General features: G+C 40.8%; 1 long non-coding RNA gene across 2 annotated transcripts in view; it reads right to left on the bottom strand.

The window, feature by feature from the left end:
- Positions 1-7,703: 7,703 nt before the first annotated feature.
- Positions 7,704-15,453, bottom strand: part of LOC138853080 (uncharacterized) — a 32,679-nt gene continuing 24,929 nt past the window's right edge. For both annotated transcript variants that reach the window (XR_011392329.1, XR_011392330.1), the window contains exon 3: positions 7,704-13,816. This is a non-coding gene — a long non-coding RNA (uncharacterized lncRNA). The remainder of the gene's footprint in view (positions 13,817-15,453) is intronic.

Raw genomic sequence — 15,453 nt, 5'->3', positions numbered from 1 at the left:
CCTTCCTGGCTCTGCGACTGATCTCCCTATTTTCGTGTGTTCTCTGCCTTCTGTACTTTTTCCATTCTCTATTGCACTTTGTTTTTGTCTCCTTACACCGTCAGGTAAACCAGGGGCTCGTTCTGGTCTTCCCGTTATTACTGTTGCCCTTGGGAATAAACCTTTCCACTGCCTCCCTGCATTTTGTTGTTACATATTCCATCATTTCATTTACTGGCTTTCCTGCCAGTTCTCTGTCCCACTGGACCTCCCGCAGGAAGTTCTTCAACCCTATGTAGTCCCCTCTTTTATAGTCAGGCTTTTCCCATTCAACTCCTGTTATTCTCTCCACTTGCAGCTCTACTATGTATTCAAAGCACAGAACCACGTGGTCGCTAGCTCCTAGGGGACTCTCATACTTGATGTCCTCAATGTCTGAGCTGCCCAGGGTGAACACTTCTGTTCAACTTCTGTTCTAATACTGTAACTGTGGTGCGGGGGGGTGGAAACAGAGGGATCGGTGTGTGATGGTTGGTTTGGATTGTTCAGTTGCCTTGGGGGTGTCGTGGCTGGAGTCCTTCTGCAGGTGTTTCTGGGGGGTGTGCTTGTCCTTCCATTTGATCCTGGGTTATTCTGCTCTCCTTTTTCATTTCCTCCCATTTCTCCTTTCATTTTTGAACTCTCTCTTTCATCGTCTTCCTTTCGTCCTGTGTTCTGTCTCGATCGAGGTACACACTCCGGAACTCCTGCTTGCCTCTCAGCCGTGCTTTCTCCTGCAGGATCATGGTTCGGGTTGATTCTGCCTTGAAAATTACTTTGAGAGGCCGATTCCTTTTCTTTGTGAACCACCCACTTCTCCGAAAGTTTGCCACCTGGGTCATGTCCCCCTCGCCTATCACCTTCATGATATCTTCAATCGCTTTTTTCTCCTCTTGCTTTCTTTCATCATAAGTTTCCCCTTCAGCTTCGTCTAGCCCATAGACAAACACGGATCTCTCCCTTTCCACCTCCCACTGTGACTCCCATTGCATCCCATGTGTGTGTGTGTGTGTGTGTGTGTGTGTGTGTGTGTGTGTATGTATGTACTCACCTATTTGTGGTTGTAGGGGTCGAGTCCTAGCTCCTGGCCCCGCCTCTTCACCGGTTGCTACTGGGCCCTCTCTCTCCCCGCTCCATGAGCTTTATCAAACCTCGTCTTAAAACTGTGTATGGTTCCTGCCTCCACTACGTCATTTTCTAGGCTATTCCACTGCCTGACAACTCTATGACTGAAGAAATACTTCCTAATATCTCTCTGACTCATTTGTCTTTTCAACTTCCAATTGTGGCCTCTTGTTTCTGTGTCCCCTCCCTAGAACATCCTGTCTTTGTCCACCTTGTCTATTCCACGCAGTATTTTATATGTCGTTATCATGTCTCCCCTGGCCCTCCTGTCCTCCAGTGTCGTCAGGCCGATTTCCCTTAATCTTTCTTCATAGGACATTCCCCTTAGCTCTGGAACTAACCTTGTCGCAAACCTTTGTACTTTCTCTAGTTTCTTGACGTGCTTTATCAAGTGCGGGTTCCAAACAGGTGCTGTGTGTGTGTGTGTGTGTGTGTGTGTGTGTGTGTGTGTAGAATAATCACCGTGAAAAAATAGTGGAATTCCAAGCGCTTTCATAATATCTCACATTAACAAGGAACTATAAAAATGAAAGATTACCAAGAAAGCATATAGGGACGAGACTGCACCTCGCAGCACTTCATCGACACTTGACTTTTTATAATGCTGTAGGTAGTCAAGGATCCCTGAAACACAGCTAATATTCTACCCAAATCTTATTAATTATAAATGAATCCAATGTGTATAACCCAAAAGCAATATTCATATTGTTTTCAATTTTTTTTATGAAACTTGATTCCATTATATTTCTCTCTTTAATAAATTGAATATATTAATTTCTTAATTACCCATCCCCTCTTTTGATATGCCTATATATGCCTCTCTTTTGACCTATAAAAAGGCATATATAGGAGTATCAAAAGAGGGGATGAGCAGTTAAAAAATCAGTATATTCAATATATTCAGTTAAAGTTACGATTGCGGTAACTAGTGACATGGTCCTCAGACAAATAGAGAAACTAAAACCTAACAAATCGTCAGGTCCTGATGAACTGTTTGCAAGGGTGTTAAAGGAGTGTTAAGAGGAACTTAGCATACCTTTGGCTAATCTTTTTAACTTATCACTAGAAACTGGCATAGTGCCTGATAAGTGGAAAATGGCAAATGTAATACCTATTTACAAGGCAGGTGACAGGTCCTTGGCTTCGAACTATAGACCAATAAGCCTTACCTCCATAGTGGGAAAATTTATGGAATCAATAATTGCCGAAGCAATTCGTAGCCATCTTGATAGGCACAGATTGATTAATGACTCTCAACACGGTTTTACGAAGGGGCGTTCCTGTCTTACGAACAGGCAGATCATGGTAATGAATATGATATTGTGTATATGGACTTCAATAAGGCTTTCGATAGAGTTCCACATCAGAGGCTATTTTGGAAACTTAAGGCACACGGAATAGGAGGAGACATTTTTTCCTGGGTAGAGGCATGGTTGACAAATAAGCAATGAGAGTATGCATAAATGGGAAGAAATCAGAGTGGGGAAATGTCACGAGTGGTGTTCCACAGGGGTCAGTGTTGGGCCCCCTGCTGTTCACAATTTACATAAACGACATAGATGAGGGAATAAATAGCAACATAAGCAAATTTGCTGATGACACCAAAATAGGCCGTCCAATTCATTCTAATGAGGACATTAGAGCACTCCAGGATGATTTGAATAGGCTGATGCAATGGTCGGAGAAGTGGCAGATACAGTTTAATGTAGACAAATGCAAAGTTCTGAAAGTTGGAAAGGAAAATAATCATGCCACACATAAACTAAATAATGTAGATCTTAATATTACTGATTGTAAAAAGGATTTAGGAGTTCTGGTTAGCAGTAATCTGAAACCAAGACAAAAGTGCATTAGTGTTCGCAATAAAGCTAACAGAATCCTTGGCTTTATATCAAGAAGCATAAATAATAGGAGACATCAAGTTGTTCTTCAACTCTATATATCTTTGGTTGGGCCTCATATAGATTATGCTGCTCAGTTCTGGTCACCGTATTACAGAATGGATATAAATGCACTGGAAAACGTACAGAGGAGGATGACAAAGTTAATCCCATGTATCAGAAATCTTCTCTATGAGGACAGACTGAGGGCCCTGAATCTACACTCTTTAGAAAGACGTAGAAGTATGGGGAATATGACTGAGGTGTATAAATGGAAAACAGGAATAAATAAAAGGGATGTAGATAGCGTGCCAAGACAGGACTCGCAGCAATGATTTCAAGTTAGAAAAATTCAGATTCATTAAGGATATAGAAAATCATTGGTTTGGTGAGTTGTGGATGAGTGGAACAAACTCCCGAGTTCCGTCATAGAAGCTAAAACATTGTGCAGTTTTAAAAATGGGTTAGATAAATTCATGAGTGGGTGTGAATTGGACCTGACTAGCTTGTGATAGTAGGTCTGATGCCGTGCTCATTCCTTTAGTGGATGTGACCTGGACCTGACTACGTTGGGTCAGTGGCATAAGCCAGTAGGTGACTTGGACCTGCCTCGCATGGGCCAGTAGGGCTACTGCAGTGTTTCTTCTTTCTTATGATCTTTCGACCATGAACTTAAAGAGATAAGGCAAGATAAGATTTTCTTCGGATTTCTAACCCCAGAGGGTTAGCCACCCAAGATAAGTCAGAGCGTCACTTATTTCCACTGGGGGGCTCAATCATGTCCCCCAGGATGCAACCCACATCAGTCAACTAACACCTAGGTACCTATTTGCTGCTAGGTGAACAGGACAACAGGTTTAAGGAAACACATCGAAATGTTTCCACCCGCTGGGAATCGAACTCGGGGTCTCCGTGTGTAAAGCGAGAGCTTCAGCCACCAGGCCGCCGATCACCCTGGTGGCCCAGCATTTTGAATTATTATTATTATAATCAAAAAGAAGCGCTAAGCCACAAGGGCTATACAGCCTGGCTTTTTGAAAATCAATTGGATAGTTAAAATCTGTCACATGAATAAACAGAGCATTAGAATCTCGCCCACTTCTAATGCTATATTTATGTTGCTTTAATCTTAGTTCACAAATTTTATCGGTTTGACTGTAATAAACTTTATCATATTTTAAAAGGAATATTGTTGACACAACCATCAGTATTTCTGGGGGAATATTTTATCAAAAGTTTTTTTTAACTGTATCAGGATTTCTAAATACAACTTTGATATTAAAATTCTTAAGTAGAACGAGAAGTAACCGGGTTAGTATCGTGTGACAGGTTGGGATTGTTAGAACAAGGAACCAGAGGTGGACCATTATGATTATTATAATCCAGGGGGGAGCACTAAACCCATAGGATTATACAGCGCCTGTGAGGGGGATGGATGTGGAAGGTATTCAGGCTTAATTCGGGGAACTGGAGCACAGAACCAATTCCCTAGATCAAGAGCCCCTCACCAGCATCGTGGAACCTTCCTTGAGGGAAGGGGGCATCCTGAGATATGTGGACCATCCAAAAATCGACGCACTGTATAGAGAGGGAAGCCGGAATCATTGTCAAGGTTTATGCGGATTGCGGAGATGAGACTTACCAAAAGTCAGTCGGAACCTCAGTACCAAATGAAGGTAATGAGATGTTACCCAAAAGAAGTGGTGGGTTCTTTGAGAGGTTTGAAGGTCAGAGGATGTGCCAAGGTCTTGGGAATAATGCAGCTGGGAGGAGGGATTTCATGGATATGTAACTCCCTGATAAGGTTTCATTTATTATTTTTTTAAAGAATATATAGAGATAGCTCCCAGGGAAAATGAAATGGCTCATGCCTAAGAGGACCTTCCATGCAGCCAGTAGTGAAGATGCAACACGGAAACCATGCCATACCCTACCCATCATGCCAATAATCCAGCAATCCATTATAACCTCACATCCATTGAGTCACCTTGGCAGACAAACTATTATTATCAAACCAAAGCGCTAAACCCACTATTGGCAGACAAAGGTATGGTATAAACCTTGGAAATAGATACCAACAAGTTGATTTAGAAAAACACGTAACCAAACACTACGATATATTTATAAGAAAACGTTTCGGTCCTGGGACCTTGATCACTTCTAACATGCAGAGATTAAAGAGACTATATATAGGCGGAGAGTGATGCGTGAGTGACGCATAGTGACCCGAAGAATGCAATATTGAGACGAGGACGGGTAGACAATGAGATCATGTGACTCCTGTGTTGTTGAGTTGGTGGTGCTTTGCCTGGCTGAGTATCATGTATGCTAATGTTTTAAGAAATTTTGTAGTTTCCAGTACATATTACATTCTGTAGTGTCAATGATGGGGATTAGTGAGGCTTCCAGATATCATCGGCGTCTAAGGTCTTGTTCGGCAAGGACGCGCTGTCTCTCATCCCAATTCATCAAGTGCCCTATGGAGTCCCTGTGGAAGACACGGGCGTACCTTAAGTCGTGTCTATTGCTGGTGTTTTGATGTTCGTTCAGGTGAACCGAAAGATCTCCGCCTGTTTTGCTTACATATTTCATGGGACAGAATCCACAGAGGATGGTGTAGACACTTGCTGTGGAAGTTAAAGGTGTGGGGCTGCGTTTTCCAACAATTCTCACTAGAAAAAGTTGTCCAAGGCATTTTCTGTTCAGTACCAAGATACCATTGTGCTGCAGTGTCTGACAGAGTGAATATTAAAATGGTATACAGTACCGACAGGTTGGTAAGTAAGACACAAGTGCAACAGTTAAGCATCTTTATTCCAAAATGTTTCGCCTACACAGCAGGCTTCCTCAGTCAAGCACAGAATAGTTGGCAGAAACAGGTAATGGGCTGATTACATCATCTTCACATCTCTTTTGCTTCTGCCAACTTTTCTGTACTCAACTAAAGAAACATGTTGTGTACCTGGAGTTTACCTGGAGAGAGTTCCGGGGGTCAACGCCCCCGCGACCCGGTCTGTGACCAGGCCTCCTGGTGGATCAGAGCCTGATCAACCAGGCTGTTATTGCTGGTTGCACGCAATCCAACGTACGAGCCACAGCCCGGCTGGTGTAGGCGAAACGTTTTGGAATGAAGATGCCCAACTATTGCACATGTGTCTTACTTACAAACCTGTCAGCAATGTATACAATACTGACAGGCTGTATATAATATTCACTCATCAGTATCGACTATTACAGGTGGAGGTCACTTGGACAGAAGCCTCAAGCCTGTCCCTCCCAGGACATGCAAACGAACCAAAAATCAATGCTCCATCATGGGAGAAGCCGAGAACATGGTCAAAGTTGAGCAAAGGTCAAACAAGGCATTGTCCAAAGCGGGTGCCGGGTGCATAGAAAGGTCTGTCGGCATGCCAGAGTCAGGTAAAAGTGCCACTAAGGGAAGAAGGGGTGTGTAAGGAGGCAAATTATGGATATGATCTCTCATTAAGATTTTTTCCTTTTTCTCTTTTCAAAAATAAGGGAAGAAATGGGAAAAGGGAGACAGTACCAAGGAGAAACAAGAGACTATAAAATCCCTTTGTATCAAAGAGTACGTCATTATGGCGATGCTGCATGGAACCTGCTCCATACCAGTAAACCAAAGATCCAGGATAGCAACCTCACATCACCAAGCCACCTCAGCAGACAAAAGAGGTGACCAGAAACCTGCCGAGTGGCATAATCCCCCCCCCCCACACTTTGACTGCCATCTCCCAGAACTGACAGGGAGCCTCCAAAGATATATATGCCTGTCACCTAAAGTACACACAAACCCACCTTCCAGAACTCAAGAGGGCCAGGAGGGCACCTCAGCACATCCCTAGATGATCTAAATTCCATGGAAAGCATCACCACTGACATCCTCAACTAAATGTAACAGACATCCACCTTTCCCTCAACCTAGGTGCTGCAATTTAGAAAATAAAATCCCCAAGGGCCAAATGAGTAGGGAAGGAATAGAAAGGAATGGGAATTAATGGGATAGGGTGGGGAAGGAATGGAAAGTAATGGGATAGTGGGGAAGGAATGGGAAGTAATGGGATAGGTTGGGGAAGTAATGGGATAGGGTGGGGAAGGAATGGAGTGGGGTGGGGAAAGAATGGGGTGGGGTGGGGAAGGAATGGGAAAGAGTGAGAAAGGAATGGGATGGGGTGGGGTGGGGAAGGAGTGGGAAAAGAATGGGATGGAGTGGGGAAAGAATGGGATGGAGTAGGGAAAGAATGGGAAGGAGTGGGGAAAGAATGGGAAGAGCAATGCTTGACCAGCCAACTGACTTCAGTAGGACTAGTACCATGCCTTCCATATGACCTGTATCCCTTTACCAATGAAGAGTGTTGTTGCCCATCTGCAGACTGGACCTCCAGCAGCCAACTCAACTTCTAGGCAAGGAAAAACACGGAGTTCGTGGGTGACTGAGTATGGCAAACCCACGGTTTAGCCTCCACATGCATGGCAATAGCAGTGGACCTTAATACCCCCTCTCCCTCTCCACTAGGTGAGAACCATTCAAAAGAACACAAAATTTTTAATAAACATATTGTAGAAAACAATTTATAAAGTATGAAAAATTATTTTCTATGCAACTATGAATTATTAATCATAGAACTAGTATGGTGCTGAAAGTATTCCAAACACAATTCATGCAATTAACAAAATTTAATCCTCAATATACATCAAATGCTTATTACATAAAATGGAAAAGGTCGAAACAAATCAATATTCATTATATAGTTAGGCAATTAATGGAAAAGTTAAAGAATATATTGCAATACAGTGTATTTATGTTTGGGTAAAGAAAGTCATATGGGGCAGCATCCTGCACTACACACTGAACCAGAAACATCCTGTACCACACACTGACACACTGACCCAGGAACATCCTGCACCACACACTGACCCAGTAACATCCTTCACCACACACTGACCCAGTAACATCCTGCACCACACGCTAACCCAGTAACATCCTGCACTACACGCTAACCTAGTAACATCCTGCACCACACACTGGCCCAGTAACTGACATACTGAACAAGCAATATCCTGCAACATACACTGACACACTGAACCAGCAACATCCTGCACCACACACTGACACATTGAACCAGCAACATCCTGCACCACACACTGACACACTGAACCAGCAACATCCTGAACCACATACTGACAAACTGAACCAGCAACATCCTGCACCACACACTGAACCAGCAACATCCTGCATCATCATACAATGACACACTGAACCAGCAACATCCTGCACCACACACTGAACCAGCAACATCCTGCACCACACACTGAACCAGAAACACCCTGCATCATACACTGACACAATGACCCATTAACTTCCTGCACCACACACTGAAAAACTGAACCAGCAACATCCTGCACCACACACTGAACCAGCAACATCCTGCATCATACAATGATACACTGAACCAGTAACATCCTGCACCACACACTGAACCAGCAACATCCTGCACCACACACTGAACCAGAAACACCCTGCATCATACACTGACACAATGACCCATTAACTTCCTGCACCACACACTGAAAAACTGAACCAGCAACATCCTGCACCACACACCGAACCAGCAACATCCTGTACCACACACTGATCCAGTAACATCCTGCACCATACACTGACACACTGAACAAGCAACATCCTGCAACATACACTGACACACTGAACCAGTAACATCCTGCATCATACACTGACACACTGAACCAGTAACATCCTGCATCATACACTGACACACTGAACCAGCAACATCCTGCACCACACACTGAACCAGTAACATCCTGCACCATACACTGACACACTGAACCAGCAACATCCTGCACCACACACTGACACAATGAACCAGTAACATCCTGCAACATTCATTGACACGATGAAAATAAATGGTATAAAATACTGACACAATGGAAATATAAACACATATGCAGTATGGCTTTTTCAAGTCACAAACAGATCTACCTGGGTGGAAGGTATGCGAGTATTTATAGTCAGGTTCAGAATGCTGAGGTCAGGTGGAGAATGCTGCATCTGATGATCTACCAAGTGGGGTTATAGAGTCTGAAATCTTGGGTAGCTTGAAAGGGAGATTGGATAAGTTTGTGAGCAGACCTTCTGGAGTGTTCCTCCATTCCTATGCTCTTATGTGGGACAGCGATGAAGAAGTTTCTTGGCAAGTGGTTCAGCTATGTTATAGAAGCCACTGTTCTGGTTAAAGTTGTCGGATATAGAGATCAAGCGACGATTCCAGGACTTTTTGCCAGAGAAGACAACACTCAATACCGAAGAACCCTGGAATCATCACTTATCTCTATATCCGACAACTTCAACCAGAACAATGGCTTCTATAACATACTTGAACCACTTGCCAAGAAACTTCTTCATCGCTATCCCACATAAGAACATAGGAATGGAGGAACACTGCAGAAGGTCTGCTCACAAACTTATCCAATCTCCCTTCCAAGCTACCCAAGATTTCAGACTCTATAACCCCACTTGGTAGATCATCAGATGCAGCATTCTCCACCTGATCCAGCATTCTGAACCTGACTATAAATACTCGCGTACCTTCCACCCAGGTAGATCTGTTTGTGACTTGAAAAAGCCCACTGTGTGGGCGAAACGTTGTCAATAAAGGATCACATTATACTGCATATGTGTTTATATTTCCATACACTGACACAGTGAACCAGTAACATCCTGCATCATACACTGACACACTGAGCCAGCAACATTCTGCACCACACACTGAACCAGTAACATCCTGCACCATACACTGACACACTGAACCAGCAACATCCTGCAACATACACTGACACTGAACCAGGACCTAGTGTGGCTAATATAATCTTAAGAATTTCGTAAATATTAAATGTATAGTTCTTGACCATTTTCTAAGCAAGAAATGTGAGTTTTATACAAGCAAGACATTACCTCGTACAAAATATGAGTGCACCTCAAAAACACATACGTAATCAAGGAAACATATAATTCATAATAAAGTTATAATTATTAAATGCATTGTTGTTGAGCACTCTCTACTAGTGTGAGCACTATACACATATTAACATTGTTGTTGAGCACACTCTACCAATGTGAGCACTATACACACAATATTAACATGGTTGTTGAGCACTCTCTACCAGTGTGAGCACTATACACACATGAAATTAACATCAACAAAGTAGTTATTCATCTGGTCAAAAACAACAATTATATTCATAATTTATCCTTCAGTACAACATGAGTAGAGTAAGAGACTGCGCATGTGCATGTGTGTGCATATGCAACTCACATATTTGTGGTTGCAAGGGTTGTTATAGCTCCTGGCCCCACCTCTTCACAGGTCACTACTAGGTCCACTCTCTCCCTGCTCCAAGAGCTTTATCATACCTCTTCTTAAAGCTATATATGAATCCTGCTTCCACTGTATCACTCTCAAGATTGTTCCACTTCTCGACAACTCTATGTCTGACAAAATACCTCCTAACATCCTTGTAACTCATCTGAGTCTTCAACTTCCATTTGTGACCCCTTGTTGCTGTCCCATCTCTAAAACATTCTATCCCTATCCACCTTGTCAATTCCTCTCGTTATTTTCTATATCGTTATCATGTCTCCCCTATCCCTCCTGTCCCTCCTGTCCTCCAGTGTTGTCAGGTTGATTTCCCTTAAGCTCTCCTCATAGGACATACCCCTTACCTCCAGGACTAGACTTGTTGCAAACCATTGCACTTTCTCTAATTTCTTGACATGCTTAACCAGGTATGGGTTCTATCCTGGTGCTGCATACTCCAATTTGGTCATGTGTGTGTGTGTTTTATAGTATCCACATCTTATGTCAACAAATTTCCACTATTACAAAGTCTACATTCTTTCACTACTTATCTTTAGACAAGAGATCTCCAGCTCAAACTAGCACATGAGTTTAACCCTCGCTCTGATCCTTTGCCATTTTTTAAAGGTAGTGATCAACTAATCACTAACCAAATATAACTTTTTTACATGAAGCTGTTAACAATACTGTGGCTAGCCAGGATTCAATCTTGCATTGCCATGCCCAACCCTGTGAGAACATAACTAAATATGCATCACTCTATCCACTAGTCCAGTGGATAGAATGATGTGCATTGATCCACTGGACCAGTGGATGGAGTGATGCATACATTGTCCGGTTCTTACGGGGCTGGGCATGGCGATGCAGGACTGAATCCTGGCTAGCCACAGTTCTGTTAATGGCTCAAAATCACTTGTTTTATGATTTCATTAATATATGAAGTTATATTTGGTTAGAGTAAATCAGCATGTGGGTATAAAAAAGCTGAAGGCTTCACTAGACATATCATAGAACACAAAAACAAGTAATGATTTACTAGACTTTTAGAACTTATCAGTAATTTATTTTATGCCCAGCATTGCTTCTACACAGATACACTGAATACAAGTAATGGATCTTCACAACGTGAAAATATTGTATTTCCTTTCAAAATTACAAACATAACATATACTTATTTGCATAAAAGTAACATCCTCCAGAGATGTTCAGCGCTGCTCATCTCTGGTGATTACACTAGCATGGCAGACATCACCATCAACTTGTGTTTCCAATTTTTGTTTAGTATTCTTGCAAACCTTGTTCGGTGATGGTCACACAGCTTATATGTTGATGATAATTTTTTCTCTGAATTTTTATCACAGGATCTTTGTTAAAGCTCAACAAATCTATTACTCTCTTTGAGACACAGTGTTTACCTTTGATCAGGGTTCACTTTCTTCTCTTCTATGACTCAACATCATTTTTCTCAATAATTGGTTATCTTTCATGTTGTACTCAATAATATTCATTATACATTCCTATTTGTATGGTAATATATATGTGTTTATACTTATAAAACTGCCACTCTGTAGGTTAGTTCACAGGTATACATTATCTGAATGTGCTGGATATTTAAATAATACTATTGCACATTGTCTCTTCTGCTTTAAGCATCCTATTCATACCGATGCTGCAAATTGATGACAATGTACATCAAAATAAATATTCAACCAAATTTATGCTTGATTAACCATATAAATGCAATATACTGCATTAATATATGCTATTTGACTTAAGCAAACAATAAATAATACCTGAATGGAAAAAAATTTAATATCTTGCATTTATGGTATAAAACAAGAACATACAGTATACATGGATGATGCTAGTGGGAGCACAAAGGTGGGAACATTCCACTGTCTGTCCACTAGATGGAAGCACTTAAATCTCCTATGGAATGAAGTCTAAAAAATGATACTGTTCATGATGATGTTTGATGTAGCATAAATTAATGACACTATTCATTTGGATGCTTGCTGTATTATGTGGAATAAACAAAAATTATGCTGTTAATGGTTATTCTTACTCACACTTATACACCATACACAAGGGTTAAACAGATTTAATGGTTTGTTTTTATTTTGACATTCTCAAAGATATTTAGTTTTATGTGAAGTCTTTCAAACAGAATACTGATATGGTTATGTTCTTGTACTAGCACTCATGCACTAGTAGAAATTATTGAAGTTGAATATCTTTTACAGACAATGATCTCTGGTATAACTTCTCTACTGCATGAACTCTAGTGTGCTATGCAAATTTGGATTTTGTATATTCTTTTAGACACGGCGAACTTTAAATTGTTTTTCTTTTATGAGCAATCAAATGATTTACCAGATGTGATTTTTGTGAAAACCCTTTCACACACTTTGAACACTGATAGGGTTTCTCTCCTGTATGAACTCTCATGTGTCTCACTAAATCAGACTTACGTGAAAAATCTTTGGGACATTCTAAACAATGATGGGGTTTTTCTCCTGTATGGATTCTCATGTGTGTTACAAGGGAAATATTTTGGGTAAAGGTCTTTAAACATTGTAAACACTGATAATTTTTCTCTTGTGTATGAGTCCTCATATGTTTTGTTAGATTAGTTTTCTCTGAAAATTCTTTTAGACATACTGGACAATGATATGGTTTCTCTCCTGTATGAATTCTCGTGTGTATTATTAAATCACATTTTCTTGGAAAGGCCTTTGGACACACTGAACACTTGTATGGCTTCTCTCCTGTATGAAGTCTCAAATGACCTAATAGATTTGATTTTTCTGCAAAAACTTTTAGACATACAAAACACAGATAAGGCTTCTCACCTGTATGAATTTTTGAATGTCTTTCTAATTTGTATTTAGTTGGAAACGTTTTAAAACACACTGAGCACTGGTAAAGCTTCTCTTTTTTATGATTTTTAAGATGTTTAATAAGAGCAGACTCTTGTTCAAAGTCTTCTAGACATTCTGGACAGTGATAATTTCTGTCTTCTGTATCAAGTTCCATATTTGCTAGTGGTGTTGAGTTTTAGTGTTAAATTTTAAATACACTAAACAATGATGTGTCCCCCTCCTCTATACAAACCTTCATATATGTAATTAATGAAGATTACTGTTTACAATATTTTAGACAACACTGATGATACCTGTTTATAAATGCTCGTATGTGTTACTAATGAAAAATTTATTTATAATTATTTTAAATGATGATCACTGATAAGCATTCCTCTTCTCTAAGAATTCTTACGTCGAACATTAATCATTTTTTTCTTATAATACTGGAGAAAAATATATTGTATAGTTTCTCTTCTTTTAGCTTGATTTACTTGCTGTTGATGCACAATTGCTTGTCATATGGTGAGCATGAATGCTCCTGTCATGGGAAAAATTGGAAAAGCATTGTAAGAAACAAGGTTAAAGAATAACAGTGCACAAAACAATAAAAATATGAAACAGTGCCAACAACTGGTGGAAATCCAGAGAGACTGAGAGGACAAGCTTGTAATGTGCAATATTTCAGGAGAGTGCTAGCTTCATCAAAGACACAGAAGAAATGTTACATACATGTTCACCTAATGACAACACCAACATCTACTGGCAGTGAACACTTGGTGGTGAAACAATTGTAACTTCTGAGTAAAGGTAACCTGCTGTGAGAAAAGTGGACAAGAATGCCAAGAGTGAAGAGCAGAAGAGAAGGGAAATGTTCTAAGGTTAAGAAGGTGTCTCTTACCACCAGATACTGTACTCAATATTGGTATAACAAAACAAGATAATATAATCGATAATATATATGAGAGTATAGTTTTACCAACTCTCTTATATGGGTGTGAAGCATGGGTGATGAATGTTGCAGCGAGGAGAAGGCTAGAGGCAGTGGAGATGTCATGTCTGAGGGCAATGTGTGGTGTGAATATAATGCAGAGAATTCGTAGTTTGGAAGTTAGGAGGAGGTACGGGATTACCAAAACTGTTGTCCAGAGGGCTGAGGAAGGGTTGTTGAGGTGGTTCGGACATGTAGAGAGAATGGAGCGAAACAGAGTGACTTCAAGAGTGTATCAGTCTGTAGTGGAAGGAAGGCGGGGTAGGGGTCGGCCTAGGAAAGGTTGGAGGGAGGGGGTAAAGGAGGTTTTGTGTGCGAGGGGCTTGGACTTCCAGCAGGCATGCGTGAGCGTGTTTGATAGGAGTGAATGGAGACAAATGGTTTTTAATACTTGACGTGCTGTTGGAGTGTGAGCAAAGTAACATTTATGAAGGGGTTCAGGGAAACCGGCAGGCCAGACTTGAGTCCTGGAGATGGGAAGTACAGTGCCTGCACTCTGAAGGAGGGGTGTTAATGTTGCAGTTTAAAAACTGTAGTGTAAAGCACCCTTCTGGCAAGACAGTGATGGAGTGAATGATGGTGAAAGTTTTTCTTTTTCGGGCCACCCTGCCTTGGTGGGAATCGGCCAGTGTGATAATAAAAAAAAATAAAATAATATAATAAATAATCGACTGAAAGGAGGAGAGGAACACTTACTTACACAATAATGAGTATACACAGGAAAGGCAAAATAGGCCACTGAAGACAAACAAATTAAAATAGCAAGCAAAAACACAAATTTTTGTAGGTTTAATGTAAATGGTATTAACCCTTTCAGGGTCAACAGGCCCTCTCCCAGACTTGTTCTCAGGGTCGACAAATTTAAAAAAAAAAATTATTTTTTCTTATGAAAAGATAGAGAATCTTTTCCTGATCAAAATGACACCAAAAGTATGAAATTTGATGGAAAACTTACGGAATTATGCTCTCGTGAAGTTAGCGGTCTTGACGATGTACTAGTCAACAAAAATCATAACTATTTCACTAAAACTCCATTTTTTCTATCGATTGAGTACAAGAAACCACCCATTTACTGATTTCAACTATCCAATAAAGTGGTCAGAAATTAGCAATTTTGCCAATTTCACACAAATTTCAAAATATGCCAATTTCCAAATAGGGTCCAGAATAAACAAGAAAGACATTCC

Source organism: Cherax quadricarinatus, chromosome 22 (assembly GCF_038502225.1).
Source record: "Cherax quadricarinatus isolate ZL_2023a chromosome 22, ASM3850222v1, whole genome shotgun sequence".
Taxonomy (NCBI): Eukaryota; Metazoa; Arthropoda; class Malacostraca; order Decapoda; family Parastacidae; genus Cherax; species Cherax quadricarinatus.
This window is presented reverse-complemented; position numbering and strand designations above follow the sequence as displayed.